Genomic DNA, 15710 nt, shown 5'->3' on the forward strand with positions numbered 1-15710 from the left:
GGAGCCCTCAAGCATTAGCGGCAAATGCTTCATGGCCGCGTTGTCGTTGTTGCCGCCGATCTGGACTACCACTCGGTAATCTTCTAGCCATATCTCAGGCTTGTACTCACCAGTGAATTTGCTAATCCCGGTGGCCAACCTGAAGTTGTTGGGAATCTCTGCTACTCGTATATAACGGATGATGCACTCGAGACCCGATGGTACAGAACCAATCGGGACATCATGATCTTGGCCTTCTCGCAAGGCTCGGCCCCTGTTGACCAGGTTCTGAGTGAAAACGGCTCTCGCATTGAACTGCGGGTCTCGAGTGTCCCTCGTGTGACAAGTGGGACACGGCCTGCGTTCACTGCCGTGTGTCTGCCTGTCATCATAGGGGTGACGCCCATATGTGCCATCTTGTGGTGGAGGCATACGGGCGCGATCATAGTCGTCGTGACGCTGGGGCAACACAGCCCGATCGCGTTGATGACCCACAAGTATAGGGGATCAATTGTAGCTCTTTTCAATAAGTAAGATTGTCGAACCCAACGAGGAGCAGAACGAAATGACAAGTGGTTTTCAGCAAGGTAATGTCTGCAAGTGCTGAAATTGTAAGTAACAGAGTAGTTTGATAGCAAGATATTTTGTAATGAGCAAGTAATGATAATAGTAGTAAAAGTGCACCAAGGTAGCGCAATCCTTTTGAGGCAAAGGATAGGCAAAAACAGTCTCTTATGATAAGCAAAGCGTTCTTGAGGGTACACGAGATTTTCATCTAGTCACTTTCACCATGTTGGTTCGATTCATGTTCGCTACTTTGATAATTTAGTATGTTGGTGGACTGGTGCTTAGGTGATGTTCTTACTTGAACAAACCTCCTACTTATGATTAACCCTCCCACAAGCATCCGCAACTACGAGAAAAGTATTAAGAATAAATTATAACCACAGCATCAAACTTTTGGATTCAATCGGTCCCTTACGGAACATCACATAAACTAGCGTTTAAGCTTCTGTCACTCTCGCAACCCATCATCTAATTGCTACTCCACAATGCATTCCCTTAGGCCCAAATGTGGTGAAGTGTCATGTAGTCGACGTTCACATGACACCACTAAGGGAATCACAACATACATACTATCAAAATATCAAACACATATCAAGTTCACATGATAACTTGCAACATGATTTCTCCCGTGACCTCAAGAACAAAAGTAACTACTCACAAATGATAATCATGCTCTAGATCAAAGGGGTATTAAATAGCATCTTGGATCTGACCATATAATCTTCCACCAAATAAACCATATAGTAATCAACTATAAGATGTAATCAACACTACTAGTCACCCACAAGCACCAATATATAGTTCCGGTAACAAGATGGAACACAAGAGATGAACTAAGGTTCGGTATGAGATGGTGTTGTTGAAGATTTTGATGGAGATTTCCCTCCCCAAGATGGGAGAGTTGTTGGTGATGATGATGACGATGATTTCCCCCTCCGGGAGGGAAGTTCCCCCGATGGAATCGCTCCGCGGGAGGGCAAAAGTGCTCCTGCCCAAGTTCCGCCTCGAGACGGCGGTGCTCCATCCTGAAAGTCCTCTTCTTATTTTTTATAGGTCAAAATGACTTATATACTAGAAGATGGGGACCGGAGGTGGGCTTGGGTGAGCACAACCCAGCAGGGCGCGTCTGGGCTCCCTGGCGCGCCCAGGTGTGTTGTGCCCACCTGGTGGGACCCCTCTGGTAGTTATTTTCTCCAATATTGTTCATATATTTGATAGAAATCTCTGTGAAGTTTCAGCTTGTTTGGAGTTGTGCAGAATAGGTGGCCTCACGTAGCTTTTCCAGGTCCAGATTTCCAGTTGTCGGAATTCTCCCTCTTTGTGTATACCTTGCATATTATGAGAGAAAAGGCATTAGAATTACTCCAAAAAGCATTATTATGGATAAAAACATCATAAATAACAGTAAGAAAACATGATGCAAAATGGACGTATCAGCTCCCCCAAGCTTAGACCTCGCTTATCCTCAAGCGAAAACCGAAATCGAAAAACATGTCCACATGCTTGGAGAGAGAGAGGTGTCGATAAAAACAAAATACGGACATAGAAGCATCATGTTCATTATTATAACAGCAATAAACTTAAACATAAAACTTTTATCAAAGAATTTTTATCATAGACTTCACTTGAATAAGTGACAATTCATCACACTATTGAAGTATAAAGCAAAAACTCTATTAGAAACCAACAAACTATGTTCTCAGTCAACTTTGCAACTATAAACATAATCTTTTTAGTAAGGGTCACGTGTCAGAGCCTTTAGGCAACTCCACATACTCAACCATCATATAGTCTTCTATGATTGCTAACACTCACCGTGTACACATGAGCAAAATGTTTCAACCAGAGACATAGAAAGATAGGGGCTTACAGTTTCGCCTCCCAACATATTCACCGCGAGGGTGATGTCAACAATAATGACTCATGCTATCTATATTCAACTCGACATATGTTCCTAGATCTTTCTTCACCACATGATGCTTGCCGAAGGAGAAAAATAAAATGGAATAGAAGGAAAACTTTGACTCTTTGGATAAAAGTAAATACATAAAAGTAAATACATAAAAGTAAAAGATAGGACCTTCGCAGAGGGAAGCAGAGGTTGCCATGCGCTTATTTGTTTGTATGCTCAACCCCTTAGTGCAAAAGAACGTCACTTTGCATTTCCCCTTGTGATAGCGACATTTATTATGCAGTCTGTCTCTTACATTAAATGATCTCACACTTTTAGAAGCAATTTTTCTTGCCTTTTTGCACCGATGACAACTTACTTGAGGGATCTTGCTGAATCCCTAGGTAGGTATGGAGGACACTTGAAAATAAGATTTGGGTTTAAGGGTTTTTGGATGCACAAGTAGTATCTCTACTTAGTGCGGAATTTTTGGCTAGCAAAGGTAGGGGGCAAGCACACGATTACAAGGATAGATCACAAAGCAAAGTCTCGAAAATAAAGGATCAAACTAAACTTTTATTCATCTAAAGCAAAATATCGAACTAAGATAAGTAAAGGCAAAAAGATAGTGGGATGATACGATACCGGGGCACCTCCCCCAAGCTTGGCGGAAGCCAAGGGGAGTGCCCATCCCCAATACTCAATTCTCCTTTGGTGATGAAGAAGAAGGTGGAAGTGAAGAGGTCTTGTCCTCGGATTTCCATGGCAGTGGTCCACCATCATAAGAAGAGGAGTGAGTCTGACGGGTCCTGCAACTAGCAGCCAAACTCATACCTTTAAACCTCGCCTCATATTCAAGACTTGGTTTTGGAGATCATAGATCTGGCTTTGGAGGAAGTTGATTTGCTCGTTGAGGGTGAAGACGGTGTCCTTCATGGGCTTGCCATCCACCTTGAGATCACGGGAGAGGTCTGTGATCATGAGGTGATTGGCGTTGAGTCCACGCTCCACCATCCCCTTGCACCGGAAGACATCTTGTTCCATGACTTCAAGTCTGGCCTTCACGGTTCCCGTCCCTTTGGGACATGGCACATCGCGAAGGTGAAGCACCCCCTCATGCATCTGCATGACTTGAGGGTGCTACACCACCTCCCGCGGATATGAGTTGATGACGTTATTCAAGAACTTGTCCTTGGAGGAGCTTGAGGTGGCCATGGTGATCAACAGAGGATTTCTCCGCAATACAGTGATCAACAGGTTCAGGAAGTATATATAGATTTTTTATCTTGGGGGACAAGCAAACAGAAGAAAAACGGAGTCCAGAAGGTGTCCTAGGTGGGCACAACCCACCTAGGCGTGCCAGGCCTGGCGCGTCCTGGTCTCTTGTGCCCACCAGGGTACGCTTCCCGGTAGTTTCTTATTTTCCTATTTTTTTCTAAATATTCCAAAACTGACAAAAAATATTTTTGCGGATTTTTCAGAGTCCGTTTACTTACCGTATCACGTACCTCCTTATTTTCATGATTCTGGAGTGTTCCGGAAGGACTCTTTTATGTGTTCTTCCGGTGCCATAGTTTGGATAATATTACTTTCAACATTAATGGGTGTACCTGAGATATAATGTTTTATTCGTTGCCCATTGACAACCTTCGGGTTAGTACCTTCGACATTATTTATTTTGATGGCCCCAGAACGATAAACCTCCTCGATAACATAGGGTCCTTCCCGTTTTGAGAGGAGTTTTCCTGCAAAGAATCTAAAACGAGAGTTGTACAAAAGAACATATTCTCTGACTTTAAACTCACGCTTTTGAATTCTTTTGGCATGGCATCTTTTAAATTTTTCTTTGAATAATTTTGCATTTTCATAAGCTTGGGTTCTCCATTCATCTAATGAGCTAATATCAAATAACCTCTTTTCACCAGCAAGTTTGAAATCATAGTTAAGCTCTTTGATAACCCAATATGCTTTATGTTCTAACTCAAGAGGCAAATGACAGGCTTTTCCATGAACCATTTTATAAGGAGACATACCCATAGGATTTTTATATGTTGTATATAAGCCCAAAGTGCATCATCTAATTTCTTAGACCAATTCTTCCTGGACCTATTGACAGTCTTTTGCAAAATTAATTTGATTTCTCTATTGCTAAGTTCAACTTGACCACTAGACTGAGGATGATAAGGTGATGCAATTCTATGGTTAACATCATACTTGGCAAGCATTTTATGGAAAGCACCATGAATAAAGTGTGAACCACCATCAGTCATTAAATATCCAAGGACTCCAAACCTTGGGAAAATAACTTCCTTAAGCATTTTAATAGAGGTGTTGTGATCAACACTACTGGTTGGAATAGCTTCTACCCATTTAGTAACATAATCAGCAGCAACCAAAATATGTGTATACCCATTGGAGGAAGGAAAAGGTCCCACGTAATCAAATCCCCAAACATCAAATGGTTCAACAGCAAGTGAATAATCCATAGGCATTTCTTGACGCTTACTGATATTACCTCTTCTTTGACATTCATCACAAGATAAGACGAACTTACAGGCATCCTTGAAGAGAGTAGGCCAATAAACTCCAGATTGCAATACCTTGTAAGCGGTTCTATCTCTAGCATGATGCCCTCCATAAGCTTCGGAGTGACATTTCCATACGATTTGTCCCTGTTCATGCTCAGGTACACAACGTCTAATAATACCATCTACTCCTTCTTTATAAAGATGTGGGTCATCCCAAAAGTAATCTCTTAAATCATAGAAGAATTTTTTTCTTTTGTTGGTATGTAAAGCTAGGTGGTAAATATTTAGCAACAATGTAATTATCATAGTCAGCATACCAAGGAGTACTATGAGCAACATTTATTGCAGCTAGCTGCTCATCAGGAAAACTATCATCAATAGGTAGTGGGTCATCAAGCACATTTTCAAGCCTAGATAAATTATCAGCTACGGGGTTCTCAGCTCCTTTTCTATCAATGATATGTAAATAAAATTCTTGTAACAAGAGAACCCATCGAATAAGTCTAGGTTTAGCATCTTTCTTTTACATAAGATATTTAATAGCAGCATGATCGGTGTGAACAATTACTTTGGAATCAACGATATAGGGTCTAAATTTGTCACAAGCAAACACCGCTGCTAAGAATTTTTTCAGTAGTAGCATAATTTCGTTGATCACTGTCTAGAGTTTTACTAGCATAATGAATAACATTCAATTTCTTGTCAACTCTTTGTCCTAGAACAGCACCACCAGCATAATCACTAGCATCACACATAATTTCAGAAGGCAAGTTCCAATCAGGTGGTTGAACAATAGGTGCGGAAATTAAGGCTTTCTTGAGTGTTTCAAAGGCTTCTAAACAATCATCATCAAAAACAAAAGGAATATCCTTTTAAAAAAGATTTGTAAGAGGCCTAGAAATTTTAGATAAGTCTTTGTTAAATCTCCTATAGAAACCAACATGACCTAAGAAACTATGAATACCTTTAATATCTTTAGGACATGGCATTTTCTCAATTGCATCAACCTTAGCTTTGTCCACTTCAATACCTGTTTCAGAAATTTTATGACCCAAGACAATGCCTTCATTAACCATCAAGTGGCACTTCTCCCAATTCAAGACAAGATTTGTTTGTTCACATCTCTGTAAAACTCGATCAGGATTGCTTAAACAATCATCAAAAGACTTCCCATAAATGGAGAAGTCATCCATGAAAACCTCATCAATCTTTTCACAAAAGTTAGAGAATATAGCAGTCATACATCTTTGAAAGGTAGCAGGTGCATTACATAAACCGAAAGGCATACGTCTGTAAGCATAGGTTCCAAAGGGACAAGTAAAAGTGGTCTTTTCTTGATCAGGTTGAGAAACAGGTAGTTGTGAAAAAACAAAATATCCATCAAGGAAGCAAAAGTGTGTGCTTAGATAATCTTTTAAGCATTTGATCAGTAAAAGGCAGAGGGTAATGATCTTTTCTAGTTGCTTTGTTTAATTTTCTAAAATCAATTACCGTTCTATATCCTGTAACAATTCTTCGTGTAATAAGATCATTCTTATCATTAGGAACAATAGTTTTACCTCCTTTCTTAGGGACACAATGAACAGGACTTACCCATCTACTATCAGTTATAGGATAGATTATACCTGCTTCCAGAAGTTTCAAGATTTTCGTTCTTACCACTTCCTTCATTTTTGGATTTAACTAACGCTAGTGATCAACAATGGGTTTTGCATCAGCTTCCATATTAATTTTGTGCTGACATAGAGTGGGATTAATGCCCTTTAAATCATCAAGAGTATATCCAATAGCATCTTGGTGCTTCCTTGGAACTTTCAATAATCCTTCTTCTTCATGTTTTGAAAGGTTAGCACTGATAATAACAGGATATATCTTCTTTTCATCAAGATAAGCATATTTCAAAGTGTCTGGCAATTGATTTAATTCAAACACAGGATCACCTTTAGGTGGAGGAGGACCTCCTAGAGTTTCAATAGGCAAGTTGTGTTCAAGCAGAGGACGTTGTGCAAAGAAAATCTTATCTATTTCATTTCTTTCATGCATATGTAAATCATTTTCATGGTCTAGCAAATATTGTTCTAAAGGATCAGTAGGAGGCACAACAATTGAAGCAAGACCAATTAATTCATCTTTACTAGGCAATTCTTTTTCATGAAGCTTTCTACTAAACTTGGAAAAATTAAACTCATGAGACTCATCAGCAAAACTAACACCGAAAGTTTGTTTCTTACAATATATTTTAGCATTAATAGTGTTCAAGAAAGGTCTACCAAAGATAATGGGACAAAAGTCATCTTGTGGGGAACCAAGAACAAGAAAATAAGTAGGGTATTTTATTTTCCCACACAAGACTTCAACATCTCTAACAAGCCCAATTGGTGATATAGTGTCTCTATTAGCAAGTTTAATAGTAACATCTATGTCTTCTATCTCTGCTGGTGATATGTCATTCATAATTTCTTGATATAAGGTGTAAGGAATAGCACTCACACTAGCACCTATGTCACATAAACCATGATAAGAGTGATCTCCTATTTTAACTGAGACAACGGGTATGCCAGCAACAGGTCTATGTTTATCCTTTTTATCAGGTTTGGCAATTCTAGCAGCTTCTTCACATAAGTAAATAACATGCCCATCTACATCTTCTTCCAAGAGATCTTTAACCATAGCAATACTAGGTTCTACTTTAATTTGTTCATCAGGTTTAGGTGTCCTAATATAGCTTTTGTTAACCACAGTTGAAACTTTAACATGTTCCTTTATCCTAACACGGAAAGGTGATTTCTCAATATAAGCAGAAGGAACAACTGGATCAACATTGTAAAGTATAGTTTCTTCTTTAACTAGTACCGGTTCTTTGACTTCTTCTTTAATAGGTGGGTGATATTTAAACCACTTCTCTTTAGGGAGATCAACATGAGTAGCAAATGATTCACAAAAGGAGGCTACTATCTTAGAGTCAAGTCCATATTTAGTGCTAAACTTCTGAAAAGCATCGGTATCCATAAAAGATTTAACACAATCATACTTAAGTTTAATACCTGACTCTTTACCTTCGTTGAGTTCCCAATCTTCACAATTGCGTTTAATTCTTTCCAAAAGATCCCACCGGAATCCAATAGTCTTCTTCATAAAAGAACCAGCACAAGAGGTATCGAGCATGGTTTGATCATTACAAGAAAGTCGAGCATAAAAGATCTGGATAATAATTTCTCTTGAGAGCTCATGATTGGGGCATGAATGTAACATTGACTTAAGCCTCCCCCAAGCTAGAGCGATACTTTCTCCTTCATGAGGCCAAAAATTATATATATAATTCCGATCATGATGAACTAGATGCATAGGATAAATTTTTTGATGGAACTCCAATTTCAATCGATTCCAATTCCAGGATCCAATATCATCGCATAGCCTATACCATGCCAGTGATTTTCCATTCAAAGATAAAGGGAAAACCTTTTTCATAACTTCATCCCCAGGTAAACCTGCAAGCTTGAACAATCCACAAACTACTTCTAAATATATCAAGTGCATATCAGTATGTTCAGTTCCATCTCCTGCATAAGGATTAGCTAGTAGTTGTTCTATCATACCTGAAGGAATCGAAGGAAATATGCCCTAGAGGCAATAATAAAGTTGTTATTTATATTTCCTTGTATCATGATAAATGTTTATTATTCATTCTAGAATTGTATTAATCGGAAACTTAGTACATGTGTGAATACATAGACAAAACTGAGTGTCCCTAGTATGCCTCTACTTGACTAGCTCGTTAATCAAACATGGTTAAGTTTCCTAGCCATAGACATGTGTTGTCATTTGATGAACGGGATCAAATCATTAGAGAATGATGTGATGGACAAGACCCATCCGTTAGCTTAGCATAATGATCGTTTAGTTTCACTGCTATTGCTTTTATCATGACTTATACATGTTCCTCTGACTATGAGATTATGCAACTCTCGAATACCGAAGGAACACCTTGTGTGCTATCAAACGTCACAATGTAGCTGGGTGATTATAAAGATGCTCTACAGGTGTATCCGATGGTGTTTGTTGAGTTGGCATAGATCAAGATTAGGATTTGTCACTCCGTGTATCGGAGAGGTATCTCTGGGCCCTCTTGGTAATGCACATCACTATGAGCCTTGCAAGCAATGTGACTAATGAGTTAGTTACGGGATGATGCATTATGGAACAAGTAAAGAGACTTGCCAGTAACGAGATTGAACTAGGTATGATCATACCGACGATCGAATCTCGGGCAAGTAACATACCGATGACAAAGGGAACAACGTATGTTGTTATGCGGTTTGACCAATAAAGATCTTCGTAGAATATGTAGGAGCCAATATGAGCATACTGGTTCCGCTATTGGTTATTGACCGGAGATGTGTCTCGGTCATGTCTACATAGTTCTCAAACCCGTAGGGTCCGCACGCTTAACGTTCGATGATGATTTGTATTATGAGTTATGTGATTTGATGACCGAAGTTTGTTCGGAGTCCCAGATGACATCACGGACATGATAAGGAGTCTCGAACTATTCGAGAGGTAAAGATTCATATATTGGAAGGTTGCATTTGAACATCGGAATGGTTCCGAGTGGTTCGGGCATTTTTCCAGAGTACCGGGAGGTTACCGGAACCCCCCGGGAGAAGTATTGGGCCTATTGGGCCTTATCAGAGGAGAGGAGAAAGGCCACGTGAGAGGGACGCCCCACCCCCACCCCCTTTCCCAAACCGAATTGGACTAGTGGAGGGGGGCGGCCACTCTCTTTCCTTCTCCCTCTCTCCCCCTTCCCATTTTCCCTCTCCGGTGGAAGGAAGGAGGGGGGCCGAATCCTACTTGCACTAGGAGTCCAAGTAGGACTCCCCCCTTATGGCATGCCCCCTAGGTCGGCCACCTTCTCCTCCCCCTTTATATACGAAGGCGGGGGGCACCCCAAAGGCACACAAAAGTCTTCTCTTAGCCGTGTGCGGTGCCCCCCTCCACAGTCACACACCTCGGTCATATCGTCGTAGTGCTTAGGTGAAGCCCTGCGCCGGTAACATCATCATCACCGTCGCCAGGCCGTCGTGCTGGCGGAACTCTCCCTCGTCCACAACTAGATCAAGAGCTCGAGGGACGTCATCGTGCTGAACATGTGCTGAACATGGAGGTGCCTTACGTTCGGTATTTGGATTGGTTGGATCGTGAAGACATTCGACTACATCAACTGCGCTACTAAACGCATCTGCTTTCGATCTACGAGGGTACATGGACACACTCTCCCGTCTCGTTGCTATGCATCTTGTAGATAGATCTTGCATGGTCGTAGGTACATTTTTGGAAATACTGCGTTCCCCAACAGGAATTTCATATTCAATATTTTCAGTAGGTGCAGTAGATTGAGGGGTAGCTAATTGTGGTTCAGGTCGAGGTGAAGATACCCCAAACAAACCCCTTAAAGGATTGTTTTCCATAGTAACAAGTGATAATAAATTTCAGCACACTATATAAATGTTTCCTTACCAAAGGCGGTTCACTCCCCGGCGACGGCGCCAGAAAATAGCCTTGATGACACACAAGTATAGGGGATCAATTGTAGCTCTTTTCAATAAGTAAGAGAGTCGAACCCAACGAGGAGCAGAAGGAAATGACAAGTGGTTTTCAGCAAGGTAATGTCTGCAAGTGCTGAAATTGTAAGTAACAGAGTAGTTTGATAGCAAGATATTCTGTAACGAGCAAGTAATGATAATAGTAGCAAAAGTGCAGCAAGGTAGCCCAATCCTTTTGAGGCAAAGGATAGGCCAAAACGGTCTTTTATGATAAGCAAAGGGTTCTTGAGGGTACACGGGATTTTCATCTAGTCACTTTCACCATGTTGGTTCGATTCGTGTTCGCTACTTTGATAATTTGGTATGTGCGTGGACCAGTGCTTAGATGTTTTTCTTACTTGAACAAACCTCCTACTTATGATTAACCCTCCCGCAAGCATCCGCACCTACAAGAAAAGTATTAAGAATAAATTCTAACCATAGCATTGAACTTTTGGATCCAATCGGTGTTGGGGAACGCAGTAATTTCAAAAAAAATCCTACGCACACGCAAGATCTATCATGGTGATGCATAGCAACGAGAGGGGAAGAGTGTTGTCCACGCACCCTCGTAGACCGTAAGCGGAAGCGTTTATGACAATGCGGTTGATGTAGTCGAACTTCTTCACGATCCGACTGATCCTAGCACCGAAGGTATGGCACCTCCGCGATCTGCACACGTTCAGCTCAGTGACGTCCCGCGAACTCTAGATCCAGCTGAGTGTCGAGGGAGAGTTTCGTCAGCACGGTGGCGTGATGACGGTGATGATGAAGCTACTGAAACAGGGCTTCGCCTAAGCACTGCAACGATATGACCGAGGTGGATTATGGTGGAGGGGGGCACCGCACACGGCTAAGACAATTGTCAACTTGTGTGTCTATGGGGTGCCCCCTCCCCCGTATATAAAGGAGTTGAGGAGGGGGAGGGGTCAGCCCTCTATGGCGCACCCAAGGAAGTCCTACTCCCGATCCCCCCCTTTCCCTGGTCGGATTAGGAGAGGAAGTAAGGGGGAGAGAGAGGGGGGAGGAAAGGGGGGCCTGACCCCCGCCCAATTTGGATTGGGCTTGGGGGGCGCGCCCCCTCCTAGGCTCCCTTCTCCTCTCTCCCATTATGGCCCAATAAGGCCAATATACTTCCCGGGGGGTTCCGGTAACCTCCCGGTACTCCGGCATATGCCCGAACTCACCCGGAACTATTTCGATGTCCAAACATAGGCTCCCAATACATTGATCTTTATGTCTCGACCATTCCGAGACTCCTCGTCATGTCCATGATCATATCCGGGACTCCGAACTACCTTTGGTACATCAAAGCACATAAACTCATAATACCGATCGTCACCGAATGTTAAGCGTGCGGACCCTACGTGTCGGGGATATACCCCGCGGTGTAAACCGGCCGGAAGTGTAACCCGGCCGGACTTGGCGGTTTATCTGAAGACCCCGCTGGCACTTGGCGAGTTACTGGCGACTCGCCCTAACCTGGCGGTTTACAAGCAACCCGCCTGGTCATTATGACTCATTGGTAAAACGGCAGGCGGGTCAGAGGAGAGACAAGACCCGGAGGCCCAACGGGCGATTCATGAAGGCCGGTTCATACTATGGTGGGTCGGTTTAAGAGGAAAGGCATAAGGAATATTTACCTTACAAGGAGTTAAGACCAGGACTCGTATTCGGTTTGTATTAGAGATAGACTAGTCCTAATCCTAATAGGACTCCACATGTAAACCGCCCCTTCAACATATATAAGGAGGGGCAGGGCTCCCCAAAGAGGGAGGCGACAAGTAAGAAGAAACAATTTTAGGGCTAGACACAAAGAGGAGAGCCGGTTTACGGCGACTCCCTCATGATGATAATGAGACCTAGCCTCAAATAGCATGTAGGGTTGTTACCGGATGATGTTTGCCGGGGCCCAAAGCTGTCTAAATCTCTGTCTTGTGTTGCGTCTCTCGATTCCGCTCAACCTCTCTCAAGCTACCACATATATGCGTTGGCCTCATGACTAAGTCCTCACCCTAGGACATCTGCCGTGACAATTCCACGACAGTTGGCGCCCACCGTGGGGCCCGTGCACGGTGGTGTTGGGTTCTTGAAGGGATTTCTCCAACGGATCGAGAAGTTCACAATTTTTCCAGATGAAGAATAGCCGGTTTGAGAGGATTTACATCAGCTCGAAGATCATCAGTCTAGATTTACAAATTAGTGGGATTTAAAGATCAGGAGGAATTAGGGTTGGGAGCAACTCCGCTCAGCCGCTATCTTGCAAGTCCCATCATACTCACCGAGGCAATCTTCAGATGGGATATTCTAGTCTACTTTGTCTCGGATCTCGCGATGGAGATCAAAATAAAAAGTTTCGTCCGCGAGTCAGGAGGATCCGATCTACTACTACAAATAACGACTCTAACCCGGATTGACTACATAAAATCGCCTCTGATGCATCTGCGGCCTGACCTGCGGTTCGCTTTTGCCAGAAGCTGACCGGCGAGTTGCCGGCGAGCCTCGCCCTTGCTAAACCGCCGCAGCATCCGATTTTGAGTTGCCACCATCGAGCTGTTGCGCCGCTGGCCGCCTCGTCTTGCCCTGGATTGGAAGCCACCGTCTCCACGGACGTACTCCGGCAATTTGGATTTTCTCTTCTCCAAGAGGCCTCGATCGTGCAAAACACGGACTCCGCCTCCCGTCCGAGTTGCAGCCGCGCCTCGTGTCCCGTCCGAGTCGCCGTCGCGCCTCGCCTCTCCTGGGTCGCCTTCACCGACCCGTTCCCGTCACCGGCAAGCCTCTATCATGGCTCATATCCATCCGCCTCCACGGTGCTTACCTCGAGGAGCGCTGGCTCTGCTGTGGCTGGACCTGGGCCGCCCTCACCGCATCTGGGCTGTCTCGCCTTGAGCCACCTCGGAGATCCTCCCCGCGTTGAGCCGCCGCCGAGTTGCCGCCGCTACACTCCGCTTCTACCACAGCCCTGCAACACTGAGCCGCCATTACTGACGCGCCGAGCCACTGCAGCGTCCCACCTCGTCCGAGTCAACCTGAGCCCTCGTCCGAGCCAGAATGCCTTCTCGTCAAGCTGCTGTCGCTGGTTTTGGCCGTTACTGTGGGCCGCCTCACTCCGCTCTTATTGAGGCCGAGCTGCCGCCGCCCTGCGTCGACCGCACTACTACTGTACCCTCCGGTGTGTCGAACCGGTGCCACCAAGCCACCGGATCCAAGCTTCTTTCGTGGCCGAGCCGCTGCCGTTGCTGCTGGTTGTTGAATGTCTGGGTCTCACCCACTGAACCAGTGCCTGAACCGCTGCTGCGGCGTCTCTTTGCTGGCGTCGGTTAACCCGCCGCTCTCCTGAGCCGCCTCGAAGGCCCTTGGCTCCGCCACAAGTTGCCTCCGCGGCAGCGATGTTCTCAGACTGCTGAGTCACTTAGGCTCACCTCTGCTCTGTGCGCATGTGTGTGTACACAGTCGTCCGGGCCACCATTTGGGCCCAGCAGGACCCTGCCTCGCCAAATCACCGACCTGAGCTCAGCACCTGCTGTCGTAACCCACCGCTGCCGTCCCGGTTTAAGGTCTCCTGAAATAAGAGTCGTCCCGGTTTAAGATCTCTTTGAGAGAGGGGTTAAAGCACCGTGAAACTGCCATGGATTATTCAGGGGCGCTATATAAATGGATTATCCATCGTCCGGATAAGTCAGGTGATGTTTATCCAAGTTATTTTGTTGACATATATTGTTTTTATAAAGGGAACGATTACTTTCGACCGTATATTTTGATATGCAGGACAATTATTCACTACAAATGTGGTTTATACCACGGTATGGAGCACGGGCTGATAATGTTCCGCCTGACGATAGTCCGTGACGTATTACCCGTTGAATGGACGCGCACAAGTCGCCGCCCTTGCGGCCCGGTCTACATCGACTTGCCGGGACCGTGCTCATGATTGACTTGCCGTCCGACGCTGCCTCTACAGACCCAGTTTACATCGACTTGACCGGGATTGTTTTTTCTCGTTGTTCAATGGACGTGCGCAAGCCGCCGCCTCTGCGGACCCGGTCTACATCAACATACCGGGCCGCACCTGTCTGCATGAGCTGTTTATTGAGTATGAGCAAGTCACAGCTTGGGTAGCCCGGTTTTCTTTCAACAATTTGGAGGAAATTATTATGTATTATCAGCCGTCGTCTGCACTGGATGGTTCAATGGACATGCACACAAGTCGCCGCCACTACAGTTTTGATTAAACTTCAAATCGCCAGTTGGAAGGAACCATTGGCCGAGTTGTTGACACGGCTCATATGGGATCATTCACAACCCGCCGCAGTCACCTCAACCTTCTATGGATTCACATCGTGCTGTCAACACCAATGATATACAAGTTATGCCGGTTTATATCACGGTCAAATATGGAGAATCTCAAGCCAGCTCCTCGAATCACCTTGAGACTTGGGGGCTACAATGATATGACTTAGCAAACGTTGCCAGTTTTCAGTGAAGTCAAGAACCCCAATACGTTGGAGGGAAAGATAACCCGGTCCCGGATTCACATTGTGCTGTCAGAAGGTTTCCGGATTAGAAAGTATATGACAGTTACAAAATCCCGGCTCAATGAAGAAGTTTCGGGTCATCAGAAAAGGATTCCGGTTTACAATCCGGTACGAGGGAAATTTGTTCTCCAACAAAGCTGTGAAGTGCTCAAATCCGGTTTAACAATGCCCGGTTCAAAAAGGAATTAACCTCTCGCAAGTTCGAGTTTAAAGGCCGTCAGAAAATTTCTGGCTGAAAATGAAGATCCCGGTTCAAGCATGGGTATCCCGCCTTACTGGCCTGACATATTATTGATCACATGGGGGCCTCTGCTTCATAAAGCGGGGTCTCTGTTCTTTACATCATGTGTGGTTACACGGAGTTGTTCTAAAGCGGCCTCCAGTTTACCCCTTGAGTTAGCTTTACAAAAGCATCATATCACTTGGAGGATTGGTCGTGTCTGAACCAATACCATACCTCTTGATAGGCGAGAGCCACCAGATCACTTGGGGACTTGGTCACGTCTGAATCAGTCATGCCTCTTGGTCGGCCTAAGGCCACAGAATCACTTGGGGGCTTGGTCGAACCCGAACCATGACCATGCCACTTGATCGGCATAAATGCCACGGTTTCATTTGGGGACCT

This window comes from Triticum urartu, chromosome 2A, assembly GCF_056163025.1.
Source record: "Triticum urartu cultivar PI428250 chromosome 2A, HENAU_Tu73, whole genome shotgun sequence".
Classification (NCBI taxonomy): domain Eukaryota; kingdom Viridiplantae; phylum Streptophyta; class Magnoliopsida; order Poales; family Poaceae; genus Triticum; species Triticum urartu.